Source organism: Globicephala melas, chromosome 11, assembly GCF_963455315.2.
Source record: "Globicephala melas chromosome 11, mGloMel1.2, whole genome shotgun sequence".
In the NCBI taxonomy this organism is placed as follows: domain Eukaryota; kingdom Metazoa; phylum Chordata; class Mammalia; order Artiodactyla; family Delphinidae; genus Globicephala; species Globicephala melas.
In genome coordinates, this window is record NC_083324.2 from 77,096,312 (window position 1) to 77,111,410 (window position 15,099).

Consider the following 15,099-nt stretch of genomic DNA (forward strand, 5'->3'; position numbering starts at 1 on the left):
AGCCATACTTAAAGATTCTGGTGTTTCGGTTTTAGCTTTTCATTTAGCCCCTACTTAACCATGGAAATAAAGAATACAATTTGGGGTATTTTATATACATGACATTCACCAATTAATCTTTTTACTGGTATTGAGAAGCATCAGGTAAATCCTCTAACGACTACTGGTGGTAGATTGGGTTCATGTGTATTTTGAAGAAGAGGAAACTGAGAGACAGAAAGGAAATATGTTACATACACATGCAGAGACGGGATGTGGCCATAAATATATTCTGCTTAGCGATCCTAGGACTCACATTATAAGAGCAAACAGCAGATGAACTCCCATTTCCAGTAAGGCTACAAAGCCCCTGGCCAAGACCCCTTCCTTCCTTCATTGCCACGCAATAGCTATCATCCCGCTAGCGCCTGCGTCTTTTCTCCTCAACTCGACTGTGGCTCATGAGGATTTGTACTTTCTTATTACCGTCCTAGTCCACTCTGTCCAACATCCTACTTTCCATAAGGATCAAGTTTTATTAGTTATTTGGTTGAAAAAAATTCCTGTGACTATTGTAGTGCACATAGAATGATTTACTTTATAGAGTTAAAATATTTAAAGAAATGAAAGGAATACAGTGGATGCTAAAATAAGTGAGGCTTTTTAGAAATTATTATTATTTTTTAAAAACTTTTTATTTTATTATTGGGGTATAGCCAATTAACAATGTTGTGATAGTTTCAGGTGCACAGCAATGATATCTATTGATGTGATTCATACATCTCGGAACTAAGTTCAGTATCACCTATTATGGCTTTTAATAACGGTTACTTTCTGTTTTCTTCTAGGAAACCATCAGGTGTCTCCTGGGCCCATAACAGAATCTGCCTGCTCTTCCTGAGCAGAATTCAAGATTCTCTGTTCTCCCGGGCCATAGCCACTAAGTGGGGAAGCTGAGGCATTTCTACTCCTCAGATCAGGTAAAATACATCGTAGCTTCAAGAGAAGAGTAGCTTGATTTTGTTTGGATCTGAATTCTCCATAATGGAGAATTGTAATAATCACATGTTGAATATATTTGCTGCTATTTTCATTTCCCTTGTATAGAATAATCCAGCCAGGGAGAGTTTGGGGGAAGAAACTGGAAATGTATAGAACTGCTAGGAAGAGATGCACCAACCCCTCGTTAGAATTTGAGACCAGCTCAGCTGATTAGTGGATAGACACACTAAGACACCACACTTCCTCCCTCTGATGGAGTCCATGTTAATTTTGAAAATCTAAAACCAAAGACTCATTACCCCCGAGAGGATGTGTTCTAAGTCAAGGTGCAGAAGAGGCCAATGGATGTGCCCGGCATATCCATCCCGCAGCCCGTGGGTGTATAGTAGAATCAGAAGTTGCCAGGATAAATTTCTCCCCAAGCAATCTCTTTTCCTAGTTTTTCCATGAAGAAACCTGACACAAATCTGAAAATATTCATTTCTGATTACCAGCGTCTTCATTTGCAAGTCCTGTTCGTTGTTCCTTCTCCCGCTCCCAGCCCACCTGCTCTGACCCCTGGTACATTTCAGAGAGGGGAAGAGAATCCAGGAGGAGAGACTGTGAACTTAGCCACAAAATAAGTCAAGGGAGAAATGAAGTACTAATTAAGAAAGCCGGGGTGTTATGCAAATGCTCCTGCACCAAAGGCAGCCTAATGAGTGTGCCCGGAGTGGCTGGGCGTCTTCGCTGCGCTGACAGCTGGCTCCCAGGAAGGTCAGGCGCAGGCGGGGCGAGAGAGCATAATCCTTCAGATTGGCAGCTCTGCCCCCTGGTCACCGTTTGATTATCTCCCAAATTGCTGTATTTCACAGAGATAATGATTTTTTATGGTCACAGATTTGAAGACAACTGCTGTATCCTCAGGGTTGTCATTCTGCAAGGAGCTGAGGCTGCTTCCTTCAGAGGACAGAGAGGGGAGAGAGAGTTTCTTCTCCTTTTCTCTCCCTTGCAACTTCCTGGAATGTTTTCTTATCATCATGAAAGCAATATCTATTATTAAGGGAACCACCCCAGTTCTGATGAGTCCCAACCCTTTTCCTGTTCCTTATCCAGTGCTTGGGTCTGGAAGTCTCTTACTCTGCTCTTCCAAGTGTTCCAGAACTTTCTCACACTCAGGAGAAGGATGCTGTTCTCTCTGCATACCTCAAATTTTCTGTACGTAAAATGAGAAGAGGAAGGTTCACCTGGTGCCTCTTAAGAATCATGTGTATGAGTGTAAGAGTGAATGTGGATGTGTGTGTGGGGGGGTAATTCATCTGCACCATTACTTGGGGCCCATCTGGGAGCTCAGGACGGAGCAGGTCACCTCCGCTGAACCCAGGTGGAGCTTGCCCAAGGTGGGGAATGAGGCTGTGAGTTCTTTTTTAAAAATGTTTATTGAAATGCAGTTGATTTACAATGCTGTGTAAGTTTCAGGTGTACAGCAAAGTGATTCAATTATATATATATATGTACGTAAGTATACATATATATATATATATTCTTTTTTAGATTGTTTTCTATTATAGGTCATTACAAGATATTGAGTATAGTATACTGTGCTATATAGTAGGTCCTTGTTGGTCGATCAATATCATTTGAGTTCTTTTAAAAAGCCTTCAAGGTGGAAACTTTCGCCTGGGGTTCCCAAGTAGGATTTTCATTTAATTCTGATGTAAAAGCAATCAGGAAAAAAAAATGTTTAACCATATGATTACTCCCCTTGAAGACTGGTTTATCTAACATTAGTTAAATGATTACTTGTGAGCTCAGGACTAAAAAGAGCATACTTATTTTTCTTTAAGAGAGTGACCACCGAAGTTGCGAAGTTCCAGTGTGAACTTGATTGTCTATTGATACTGAGACGTGACTGTAATAATCTGAACGCAATTTCTGCAAGGATGCTCTTCTGACCTGGTAAGTGAACATCAAGGTTTTACCACTGGAAGCGCTGCAACTTGGAAACCATCATGTTTCAGTTCAGCCTTAATTATTTCAACATTGCTGGCATTTTAATATTTATGAAGAAAAGGATTGCCTGGAATTCATATTTTAAATCAATTCTCTCATCTTAATTGAAGGAAAGGTAAACAGTGTAAATGAAACCCACTTGGCTTGAGGTCTTGCTGATGTGAATCTAGAAAACACAAATTCAAAGGTGGCTTGATTTTATCCTGTTTCCTATCAAATATTAATTTCCTAATATTTTTCACTATTTCTACTGTATTTAGTTAATATGCATTTATTTTATTTTAAAATATGGAAGTTATTTATATATGGGGGTCTATGCGTTGATCTACAGAGCTGTCTTCAGAATTTAAAAAAGGGAATATACTATCATTTATCTTCCCACATCTGCAACTAGAAAAAATGCAAAACTGAGCGCTTCTGCAGGTTGACTACCCACACATGCATCAGCAGGTCTAGCCATTTTTTTTTTAACCTGAAAGGCCTGTCTCTACTCCTAGATAAGTTTACATTGAGAAATATGTGACTAGCCTCACTAGAGAGATAAGATGCTTCCTTGTATATGAATGTGCATTTTGGTGCACATTCATATTATGACTAACAAAGCCTGATTTTTTTTTAGGCATTATAATCGGCCCTCTGTATTCTCAGGGGATTGATTCCAGGATCCCTGCAGATACCAAAATCCATGGATACCTTTTACAAAATGTTGTAGTACAGTTGGCCCTCGGTATCCATGGGATCCAGATCCGCGGTTGGTTGAATCCCTGGACGGAACCTGTGTATAGTGAGGGCTGCCTGTAAATTATTTTTCAACAATTTCAATGATTCTTACCAAGTATTGCTCTACGAGTAAAGGGAAAAAAAAAACATTTAGCAAGGTTAGGAGGGCAAGGGGAAGGGATTGGGATTGCTGTTCTAGATGGGCTGGCCACGGCTCTTGAGCAGCTGGTATTGAGCTGAGACTTGGAAAGCCATGTGCATATCAAGGAGAAGAGTGTCCAGAAAGAAGAAACAGGGGAGGTCATGCATGGCTTGTTTGAGAAATAGCAAGGAGAGCATTGTGTCTGGAATGGAGTACATACAAGGGAAAGGCTGGGAGACGAGAACTGGGCATGGCTTGGAACCAGGTCATAGATGTCTTATAGATGACGGGGGGAGCGTGGATTCTGTTCTAAGTGGAATGGACAGCTTTAAACAGCCTTCTGCGGATGGAGGTTGCGGATTTCCACTGTTCACAATGATGAAAACACTGAAGTGGACATCCTTGCGTATAAACCTTTGTATGTGTACATTCATTCATCCATTAAATAAATATTATTGAGTGCCACTCTGTGCCACTGCTGTGCTAGGCACTGGGGATCCAGTTGTGAAGAGAGCAGACATAGTCTTTCCAACACGGAGCTTACAGTATATGGGGTATATGAGCTCCTATATTTATCTTCAGTGTATAGTTTAATTATTTTTAAGGGACCAGTCTTAGAAATGAAATTACTCCATCAAAATGGATGCTCATTTCAAACCATACATACATGGATTATATATTTAAAAGTAAATATCCATACTGTTCCCAAGAAAAGTTGTACCACTGTACAGTCATATAGTGTCATTTCTAAATATTTAAAATATGCAAATGTTATAATGCTATAAGGACTAACTTTCCATGTTGATCTCTGTGGAAATATTAAGTGTATCTGCAGCATAAATTTCTGAGTGGAATTGCTGGGTCACATGGTATGTTCATTTATAATTTTTTGGATAGTGCCAAACTTACGTCCATAGAGGTTGTACTAAGCAGTGTATCAAAGTGTTGTTTCACATAAACTACCTGCCTCCTTGATAGGTGCAAAATAGTAGCTGTGTAGTTTCAATTTGCATTTCCCTGATTAGGAATGAGTTTGAGCATAGTTTATTATGTTTTAGAGCCATTTATTTGTATTTCTTTTTTTGGTGAATTTTCTGTTAACGCATTTTTTTTTTTTTTTTTTTTGCGGTACGCGGGCCTCTCACTGCTGTGGCCTCTCCCGTTGCGGAGCACAGGCTCCAGACGCGCAGGCTCAGCGGCCATGGCTCACGGGCCCAGCCGCTCCGTGGCACGTGGGATCCGCCCGGACCGGGGCACGAACCCGCGTCCCCTGCATCGGCAGGCGGACTCTCAACCACTGTGCCACCAGGGAAGACCTGTTGATGCATTTTGCCCATTTTTTTTTTGCACTAGTTTGTTGGTATATTTATTATTTATTTATATATGCTCCTTGTGTTTTAAAGAAGTATGTGTTACACATATGTTCCCCAGTTGATAATCTTTTCCGGTTTGGTTTTACTTATGGAAGTTTTTGCCACACACAGATTTTTTTTTTATTTTTATAGAATTGAATTATTCTATCTTTTCTTTTATGGGTTTAATGTTTTGTCTTCTAGGGGAAGGTTTAAATGAGTTGCAAATTCTATAAATTCATAAGATTCTGGTTTGAGTTTATAATTATGTCTGCCTTTCTCTCTTCTTCTGAATTTAAGTTGTTTGAGAGCAGAATTTGTGTGAATTAACTTGTATAAATGGCTTTATATGAACGAATCCCTTTAATCCCCGTAATATCCCAAAGAAGTTGGTACAATTATTATTGTCATTTTACAGAGGAGTAACCTGAGGCTCAGAGAGGTTGAGTCACTTGCTTAGTATCACACAGCTACCAAGTTAAGATGTCAGGATTCCAGATCATGTATTAGGACGCATGGGAGGCATAGTCAATGAAAGTTAACAGATTTTTCTGTAGAACAGAATCAACTGTTGCAATCTGTGACCATAGGATACCAAGTGTCACCATAATCACCCTCTCCCAGACCCCGACTCCCCCCCAACATAGATGAACCATCCCGAGACAGCTGTGCAAAAGGTATATTTTTCCAAAATCATATGTAAAAGAGTCTAAAGCTGAACTTATTGAACAACTTATTGAACAACAACTCTTTCTCATATAGAGACATTAAAAAAATGGGAATTCCTTCCCTGCCCCTCCTTATACCAAGAGAGGTTTGCATACCAAGCTTTCTAGACTTATCTGTGGGGTTGAGCTTAAGCCATCAGCCAAGCAGAAACCTATTGATGACCTAGAACTGGACAACAGTGGATTTAGGCATGGGCAACACGAAGAGGTATGAGTCATGTAAGTTTTTAAGCTCTAATGTGCTCCCCATTTGCAACTGCACAACACCTCGGTGCTGCATTTGATTCGCAGCATCTGTATGGGCAGGGAAACTTCAAGGAGTCTTCAAAGAGGCAGCGTGCTGGCACTGCCCTCTTGAATGGGGTTTCTGGTTAACAAATTGATCAACTGGGCAGTCATTCCATCCGAATACCCATACTAAACAAAACTAAAAAGGCTACCTTTGCACATTTTCAGACAATAAATATATCTTAGAAGTTTGTCTTTGTGGCAACCTCTGCGTTCCTATTGAAGGAACATCATTAATCACTTCATTCAATGTTGGCTATGTTTATCAATTTTTCACCCCAGAAGCGTTTTTCATTATTTTTAAGTGAGTAATGCTAACTATAAGCATTAAAATAAAATCACTTTGCCTCCTTTTAACTCTAGACTTGACTTTTCTGTGTCTAAGTATCCAGTCTCCTATGCACAGCACCACTGATAAAAATGTAGGAAATTGACCCCAGTTTATTCAATGCATGTTTAGTGTGAACCTGCTACTTGCCAGGAAATCTGAACCCCTGAATTCCAGGACTCAGAACCATCACCATGGTGAATTTTAGAGTATTTTAACACTCTCAAAATAAATCTCATACACTTTTAGCTCTCACCCCCTATTCTCCCAACCCCCTCCTCCTAGCTGTAGGCAACTACTAACCTACTTTCTGTCAACATAGCTTTCCCCGTTCTGGACATTTCATATGAGTGGAATATATATGTTATCTTTTGTGACTAGCTTCTTTCACTTAGCATCGTGTTTTCAAGGTTCATCCATGTTGTAGCATGTATCAGTACTTCCTTTCTTTTTTATGGCCAAGTAATATTCCGCTGTATGGATATACCATATTTTGTTTCTCTTTTTATCAGTAATTGACACCTGGGTTGTTTCCACCTTTGGCCTATTGTGAATAAGGCAGCTATAAACATTTGTGTTTAAGTTTCTTTGTGGACATCTGTCTTAATTTCTCTTACATATATATCCAGGAGTAGAATTCTGAATCATATGGTGACTCTGTGTTTAATCTTTTGAGGAACTTCCAGACTTTTCCAAAGTCGCTTCACCATTTTATAATGTCTCCAGCAGTGTATGAGGATTCCAACCTTTCTGTATCCTCACAAACCGTTGTTATTAGTTGTTAGTAATTTTGATTATAGCCAACTTAGTGGCTATGAAGTGGCATGTCTTCATAGTTTTAGTTTGTTCCCTGATGGCTAATGATTTCCAGCATCATTTTGGGTGCTTATTGGCCATTTGTATATCTTCCTTGGAGAAATGTCTATTCATATCCTTTGCATACTTAGTAACTGGGTTGCCTTTTTACTATTGAGTTGTAAGAGTTCTTTATGTATTATGGATAAAAGTACCTTATCAGATACATGATTTGCAAATATTTTCTTCCATTCTGTGGATTGTTTTTTCACTTTCTTGATGGTATCCTTTGAAAAACGGAAGTTTTTAATTTTGATGACGTCAAATTTACCTGTTATTTTTCTTTTGATGCTTGTGCTTTTGGTGTCATGTCTAAGAATTTTTTGCCCAAACCAAGGTCATGAAGGTTTACCCCTCTATTTTTTTTCTAAGGTATGTAGTTTTAACTCTTATTTTAAGTCTTTGATATATTTTGAGTTTGTTTTTACATATGGTGTGAGATAAGGGTCCAAATTAATTCTTCTGCGTGGGGCTACCCAGTTGTCCCAGCACCATTTGTTGAAAGGCTATTGTGTCCCCATTGCATCATCTTGGAAATTTTGTCTAAAAACAGTTGACCATAGATGTATGGATTTATTTATAGACTTTCAATTTCATTCCATTGATCTGAATGTCTGTCCTTGTGCTGGTACCACACTGTCTTGATTACAGTTGCTTTGTAGTGAGTTTTGAAATAAGGAAATATGAACCCTCCTACTTTGTTCTTTCTCAAGATTGCTTTGGCTTCTCTGGGTCCCTTACAAATTCAGATGAAGAGTAAAATCAGCTTGTCAATTTATATGTAGAAATCAGATGGGATTCTGATAGGGATTTTGTTGAGACTGCAGATCAACCGGGGAATATTACCATTTTAACCATGTTAAGTCTTCTGATTCATGAGCAACGTATGTGGGATCTACATGTCAGGTCTGCTTCTACTCAGAGTCTTTGCATTTTTTTCTTTTTTTTTTTCTTTTTCTTTTTTTTTTTTTTGCGGTACATGAGCCTCTCATGTTGTGGCCTCTCCCACTGCGGAGCACAGGCTCCGGACGCGCAGACTCAGCGGCCATGGCTCACGGGCCCAGCCGCCCTGCGGCATGTGGGATCTTCCTGGACCGGGGCATGAACCCACGCCCCCTGCATCGGCACGCGGACTCTCAGCCACTGCGCCACCACTGCAGGGAAGTCCTGCATTTTTTTCTTTTGATGCTCACCCCTGAATGTTCCGTGACCTTCAGATGTTTCCTCAAATGCACCTTCTCAGTGAGGCCCTCTAGGCCAACACTTTATCCTTCACATGCACCTCTTTTCTCTGTTTTCTACATTATCTTATTTCTTAACAATTATCATTATTTATTATATTTTATATTTTTCTAAGCCCTAAGAATACAACAATGAGAAAAATGAACAAAAATCCTTGCTGTCGTGGGGTTTACATTCTAGCAGGAATACAGATAATTTTAAAAAAGAAAAATATGTAAAATGTGCAGAATGATAATAATACATCCCGTGTGAAAACTAATGTGAGAGAAAGAAAAACCATGTTAGGATTGCAATGATGAATAAATACAGTCTTAGACAAGGTGGCCAGAGGCCAAGGACAAGCCAGGGAAGCAGGTGGGTATCTAGGGAAAGAGTATTTGGCAGAGGGAACTGTATGTGCAAAGGCCTAGAGGTGGGAACAGACTTGGACTTTCAGAGAGCAGTTGGGAAACCAGAGTGGCTACAGCACCGTCAGACTGAACTAGGGAAGTGGTAAGAGATAAGGAGTGAGCCAGCCATTTAGGGCCTTGTAGGTCATTTTGAATAGAATTCAGTGTTCAAGGAGATTAGGGATTTTGTCTAAAGGAACATACTCTGTATGTGGCTTGTGCTCCCAAGTGTTTATGATAAGAATAAAGGAAGAGAAAGCAGAAGTGAAGTAATAACATTGTCTGATGTCTAACACCATAGCAGTGTTTTATAAACTATCTGGATATTTTAATTAACTGCATGATTGCCTCAGCTATCAACTGTGCCTAAATGGATACTAGTTATGTCATTTATTAACATAGAATATTTTAACATGCTCGCTTCCTCCCTCCTTTGGTCCTGGAGGACTTTAGTTGGTTTACCTCTCAGGTCTGCTGTAAAACCCACTGTTGGTATGTTTGGTGAAGAATACTTCAGATATCTTTAGGCCATGATAATATAATTTAATGCTAGCAATTTGGATCACTGGGTTGTGCGTGGGGAACTCAATGAGAGAGGCACATTTTGAATATAGTAGATAGATAGATGATAGATAGAATCACTAATAGAAGCATGTGCATTTTTGATTGGTTAGTATCCCTATTTAGCCTGCAGTTCCTCTGACCTGGTGATAAAAGTGTTTGTTTTGAATAATTCCATGGCACTTTTACAAATTTAAACGTTCCCGGGATAAGGACAATTCAAACAATAGTGTATAAACAGTAAAGAATGGCAGGGCCTGTGGCTAAACTGGAGAATATATGCCCCGCCTACAGGCAATCAAATTCAAATTTTTAAAAAATTCAACTCCGTCTAAACAAAAATTGTCAGCTCTTGGTTACTACACAAGGCTGGCACTCTGCTAAAATCGTTAGGCGAATTACCTCATTAAGTCCTCCTAATAAATTATATGAGGCAGGTGCCCCTATAACCCCCATTTTCCTGCTGTGAAAACTAAGACTCAGCAAAGATAAGTAGGTAACTATGAAGATGTAGAGTCAGAATGTAGAGCCAAGCATTCTGGTTTCATAATCTATATTCTTAATCTATGTTCTTAATCACTGTAATAAGCAAACTGTAACTGGCAGATAATCAACCAGTTATTTTTCCCCCCCATGGATTATGAAGAAAGTAGGATTTGGAAACATGTAGAGGAGCATTATCCTATAGATATAAATGCAAGCCACATATGTAATTTAAAATTTTCTTGTAGCCTCATTTAAAAGAATTTTAAAAACCATGAAATTAATCTCAATAATATGTATTTTTAATCCAATGTATTCAAAATATTACTATAATATGTAATCAATGTAAAAATTATTGATGAGTTAGTTTGTATTCTTTCTAATATGAAGTCTTGGGAATTGGTGTCTGTTTTACACAGCTCAAATAAGAGTAGCCACATTTCCAGGGCTCTGTAGCTATAGCGGGATTATGGCTACCATAGTGGATAGTAAAGATTCAGACGATTAGCTGCATTTTTCACATTTAATTTTTCCTTCTAGATGATTTAATTAATCATCTAGAGCTGTAATTTAATTAAACTCCATTTTCTTAGAGGTAAAACAGGAACTCCACCAGTATAATAATTATAGGGGAGGAGGTGCCAGCAGGTGCTATCTTCTGATCTCATTAATAAGTTTGTATGAACTCTCAGCACAAAGAGTTTGAGATCCTGTAAATTTATGGCCTAAGTTATATGGGGTTTACACATATGTACTGATGTTACCTAAACTATCCCTTCCTATAACATTCTCTTTATGAACCAGTTCAGTGGATGGAATATTTATATGCTTTTACTATGAACGTAAGCATTATAAAGGAACTATGCTTTGTGCTAGCTTAAATAGATTTGGAAAGCAAAGTGGAAAAACTATAACTTTATGATAAACGTTATCACCCCCCTTTAATGCATTATTATATTTTATAGTTAGAATGGAACATTGAGGCACTTGTGCAGAATATATAAAAGCACTGAGGCATTGAAGGAGACCAAAAATTACATTTGAGCCTCTTAATTTAGGAAAAAAACAGTGTATTCTCAGACAGCTGCAGCATCCACTCAAGTTAAAAATATACTAACGTGTCAACAACCTCCAACCCGTAATCCTGCCAGGATAAAATTAAATAAAACAATCTCCCCCAAATTATTAAAGTTGAAGTCTTTAGGGGAATGCCCTATATTTTACCTTAAATTACTAAACTACAGACGTGTCTGTGTACCTCTGTACTGTGTAACTGTATACAGATGTACCCCCATGTTATGCAATGGACTCTCTCCTTAAAAAAAAGTAGAGTGCAAATTCAATATTAAAAATCCTTTAAATGGACTAGGGGAGCTTACTATTTAAATTTTTTTATAATGAGATTAATCACCCCCTAATTCCTCTTTTTGGCAAGGTAAAGTTTTAATATAGGATTTTTGTAGTTTTTAAAAATCATGTTTCAGAAGGTATGGAGAAGCAAGAAAAAAAACTAGTACTACAGGTACACGGTCTGGGATGTACCCACCCTACACTGGATCCTGTTCCATTTCACCTACACAATTCTCTTCTTTTCCCTGTCTTATCATCATGCAAACATACTCTAGTTTTCCCATTAAAAGAAAAAATTCTTCTCATAACCCTATTTTGACTTTCGTCTACCACCATTTTTCTCCCCTTGACAGCAAAATGCCTGGAAAGGGTTACCTACTTGTGTCTCAGATTCCTCTCCTCAGATGGTGAGTTCCATACTTTGTGAGTTTGTCAAAAAATTTCTGAGATTGTTGTCCTTAGTTTTCTATAAAATAATAAGAACTAAAAGACCAAAAGTCTTTTCGATATTAAGGAAACAGGTGCACAAATGTGTTCAGACATTCCTTTTCCCCACCAAAAATGTCTTGTTTCTAACTGTGTTAGTTTGGTAGGGCTGCCATAACAAAAGACCACAAACTGGATTAATTAGAAACAGAAATTTATTGTCTCACCGTTCTGGAGGCTAGAAGTCTGAAATCAAAGTGTTGGCAAAGCCATGTTCCCTGTAAAGGTGTTAAGAAAAGATCTGCTCCATGCTTCTCTGCTAATTTCTGGTAGCCTCAAGTGTTTCTTGTTTTGTAGATGGTTGTCTTCTCCCTGTGTCTCTTCGTGTGTCTGTATTCAAATTTTCCTTTTTTATAAGGATACCAATCATATGGAATTATGGCTCACCCTAATGACCTCATGTTAACTTGATTACCTCTGTAAAGAATGCATGTCCAGATAAGGTCACATTGTGAGGTACTAGGGGTTAGGACTTCAACATATATTTTTGTGGGGGGAGCACAGTTCAACTCATAACAACCAAAATCCAAAATCTGGTTTTCCTTTGATCCATCTGTAGGGATATGGATCTCAAATATGCTGGAAAAGCTTGACCTGTTCTTCAGAACAGGGTCTGCAGATTCATGTGACTCTAACTAGATAAAATGATTGTTCATAGTTGTTACTGAGATTGACCCTACTGTCCCTTATAAAGAAATGCAGGGGTTTTATGGAATATGTTTATCCATTCATCCATCCATCCGTCTGTGTCCATCTTTCTATCCAAATATCCATTTATTGTTTTCACAAAAATTATTGGGCACCTACTATAGATTTAGTATTCGGCAAAGTACTGGGTGGGGTGGGGGGAAGGCATACAATGGCAAGATTGAGTCATCTTTGCTTTCAGGAAAGTGTAATGTAGATGGTAAGACAAGACTTAACATGGGGAAACTGAAGTAAACCAGACTGAAGGAGATGTCTTTTTGTAGTTTAAGTCATGACTGACCAAGTATTATGCTGGGGATATCACTAATTAAGATGTTAGCAACATTCTTCACAAAGATATGGCCTGGATTGGCGCCACATCAGCTGGCTTAAGTTTTGAATTCTGTTTACGATAATCTTGTTTTGAAATTGACACCCTAGCTTTGAAGTCCTTGCTCCAGCTTGATCAAGCCTCGCAATATTTCTTCTCTCCCTTTTTGGTTGAAGGTGAGGCAATCACAGTGCTACCTATAGGCTCAGCCCAGCCTAAGTATGGGGCCAGTTCTCATGTAAATGGCATCAGTTCACTCAAGGTCTAGATTGTCCCTGATGGCCCATGACATATTCATCCACTGGTCTGTTTTTCCCTACTTACAGCTCTTGAAGGAAGTAGAGAAAACCTAGAAAGTATAGGGTCAGCCTTCTCCATGCAGTTTCTGGGGGCCCAGTGGTCCAAGGGCATAAAGGAAGATCTACTGTTTAACCCCTCATTTTCTACACTCCATGAGAGCTACCCCCCATCTTTTTTTTTTTTTTTTTTCTTTTGCGGTAGGCGGGCCTCTCACTGTTGTGGCCTCTCCCGTTGCGGAGCACAGGCTCCGGACGCGCAGGCCCAGCGGCCATGGCTCACGGACCCAGCCACTCCGCGGCATGTGGGATCTTCCCGGACCAGGGCACGAACCCGTGTCCCCTGCATCGGCAGGCGGACTCTCAACCACTGCACCACCAGGGAAGTCCGTCCCACCATCCTTTTAGTGCACTTATTTTCCACTTAAATTATCAGAGCTGGTTTCTGTTACTTCTAACAAAACCTCTCTGACTAATGCACTCTCTACCTCCAAATCTCAGGCTTGAGACAGTTTTCAGCCCCTCACAGTTCCTAAGGAGCTAATAGTGTTTATTGCCTCCTCCACATCCCTCGAAACTACCCAGGTAATTTCCCAGTGCCGTGAGAACTGCTCACTTTTTCCCCTTGATGCTTACCAGTATCTCTGGTATTCTTTATTCCCATCCTTGTCTACCATTTATCCTTGCTGATAAGATACACTTAGATTATCCTTAGAATAATATCCTGGCCTCTGTTCCTAAGTGCATCCCCTTCCAATTCTCTTATCTAGGCCCAACGTCTCCCATTTCCTCAGTCTTGACAAAATAACGTCATCAATTATTCTGTGTCCATTAATGTTACATTTCATATCTCCTCTTTCACGCTTGTGACTCCGGCTGTGCTTCCAGATTGCATTTGCTGATCATATTACCCTGCCTGGTATCCTCATCCTCTCAACCTTAACCCAAAACAAGACCTCAAAATCACACGGATGATATCCAACCCACATCTGCTTAATCTGAATCTTTGGCAGTGAGGCCCAGCAGAGGGACCATATATTTTTAGAAGCTCCCCAAATCATTTTATTCATAGCCATTTAGAATATACGACTTCACATTATGGCTTTACTTTCAATGGTCTCTCCCTCTGTCTGCATTTAGAGTTCTGCATACTCAGCCTTGATGGCCAGTATTCAGGATCACTCTTGAGCCAAGGGATTTGGACCTTCATTCTCTCCAAAGAAGAAATGGTTTCTAACCTATTTTACAATATCACTGGCTAGTTCAGATCACCTTGGAATGGAACCAGATTGAGCAACCAGAGTTGTTTGGGGTTTTTTAGGCTCTGGAATGATCTCTGTCTCCTCGTTAGACACCTATGTTCAATTATAAGCCCACAAACTTAATTGTTACCTAGGTATCAGGTCCCCTCTAATACCCGTTCACGTCACCATCCTTCATAGCACTTATTGGCGGGTAATAGTATGCCTATTTTATAATTATTTACTATACATTTGTCTTTTTCACTATAAGTTTGATGAAAACAGGGATTTTGTTTTGTATAATTCATAGAACAGTGTCTAGTACATAGTAGATATTCAATGAGTATATGTTGAATAAGTGAATAAATGCATATCTCCACCTAGACCTTTCATAGACACCTCAAATATAACATGTCTTAAAAGGAATTATTATCTTTTCCCCAAATCTTTCCTCCTCTACAGGTTGTCTTTTTTTCTTTTAATTAAACTTTTTATTTAAGAATAGCTTTAGATTTACAGTCATTGATCTGTTTACCATCTCTGTGGTTTTGCCTCTTCCAGAACGTCATGTAAATAAAAATCATTCAGAATGTGGGTTTTTCATACTGGCTCCTTTCACTTCGTGATACACAATTAGTGAAATAAAT